The following is a 1,913-nucleotide window of genomic DNA, read 5'->3' as shown; positions in this document are numbered from 1 at the left end:
GTAAAATACAGTGATATTTCAACTATTATATATTATATATGTATATATCAGAGATTATTATTATTCAGAAATAAGTTATTAAACTTAATTTTCTTAAAACACAGAAGCAAACAATTATCTCTTCTAGTTTCGACCTTTGTACTCAGTTGCTGTTTGACGTAGGTTTCTAAACCTTTTATAATTTCGCACGTAAAGGATATGAAATAAAATAATTTTTTTAGGTTTTATGTATACAGTTGAATAACCAAAAAAATCATAAATTACTATATTGTTACCATATAATTTATCAAGCTAAGTAACTAAGCTGAATTTCGACCAGGTGGTTAGGATGCTCGACTCCCAATCTGAGGGTCGCCGGTTCGAATCCCCATCCCACCAAACATACTCGCCCTTTTAGCTGTGGGGGCGTTATAAAGTGACAGTCAATCCTGTAAAAGAGTATTCCAAAAGTGGGCAGTGGATGGTGATGGCAAGCTTTAAATGTTAAATTATGAACAGCTAATGCAGATAGCTATGCACGAAATTCTAAAAAAAGCTGTATTTTGGTTTAAAAACTATGAAATTTGGAGCAGACTAAATACGCAACCTACCTGCCTGATATCTTGATTCGAAAAAAAATTAAAATGGCTGAGAAAACCACTAGAGGGAGATTCTGAGATGTCAATTGGTTATTCACATCTCATATATTGAAGAAAGTGCATATAAGAGACCATTTCCACAAATCACAAACATCTAATTTCAAGCAGTGCTGCATCGATGTTTAACTGTTTTTTTTAATATTTACTTTTAAATTAAGAAATTGAATAATGTACAATACTCAAATTTGAATTATAATCTAATGTTTGATACCAAACGTATTTTTTTAGGTTTTATGTATACAGTTAAATAACCAAAAAAATGATAAATTACTACATTGATATCATAAAATACCACTTTTATCGAAAATAGGCATCTCCACGCGCATGTACCAAATTACGCACCTGCACGTGCATGTATCAAATTACGCACCTGCGCGCGCATGTACCAAATTATGCACCTGCGTGCGCATGTAACAAAATTGGCTTCTGCGCGCTCACGTACGAAAATAGGCACATGCGTGAGCATGTACGAAAATAGGCACCTTTGCGCGCATTTACGAAAATAAGAACCTGCGCGCGCATGTACCAAATTACGCACTTGCACGCACATGTACGAAAACAGGCACCTGCGCGCGCATGTACCAAAAAAGTGGTATTCTATGATATCAGTATCGTAATTCATGATTTTTTAGTTATTCAACTGTTTACATAAAACCTAAAAAATAAGTTTTATATGAAACTGTAGATTATCATTCAAATTTTAGTATTATACATTATTTAATTTCTTAATTTAGAAGTAAATATTAGAAAAACACAGTTAAACATCGATATTTGTGTGTCACGTGGTATGTTGAATGCAGCACTGCTTCAGATTAAATGTTTGTGATTTTTGGAAATGGTCCGTTATATGCACTTTCTTCAATATATAATATGTGAATAACCAATTGACATCTCAGAATCTCCCTTTAATTGTTTTCTCAGCCATTATAAAATGCTGGGAGGCCATCTCATTCTTTCGAACCAAAATTTCAAGCAGGTAGGTTGTGTATTTAGTCTGCTCCGAATTTCACAGCTTTTTAGATCAAAATACAGCTTTGTTTGGAATTTCGTGCAAAGCTACACGAGGGCTATCTGCACTAGCCGTCCCTAATTTAGCAGTATAAGACTAGAGATAAGGGAGCTTGTCATCACCATCCACTCTTGGAATACTCTATTACCAACAAATAGCGGGATTGATCGTCACATTATAACGCCCCAAAGACTAAAAGGGCGAGCATGTTTGGTGGGATGGGGATTCGAACCCGGCGACTCTCAGATTGGGAGTCGAGCATCCTA

This window comes from Limulus polyphemus, unplaced genomic scaffold (assembly GCF_000517525.1).
Source record: "Limulus polyphemus unplaced genomic scaffold, Limulus_polyphemus-2.1.2 Scaffold76, whole genome shotgun sequence".
In the NCBI taxonomy this organism is placed as follows: domain Eukaryota; kingdom Metazoa; phylum Arthropoda; class Merostomata; order Xiphosura; family Limulidae; genus Limulus; species Limulus polyphemus.
Note: the sequence above shows the minus strand (reverse complement) of the source record.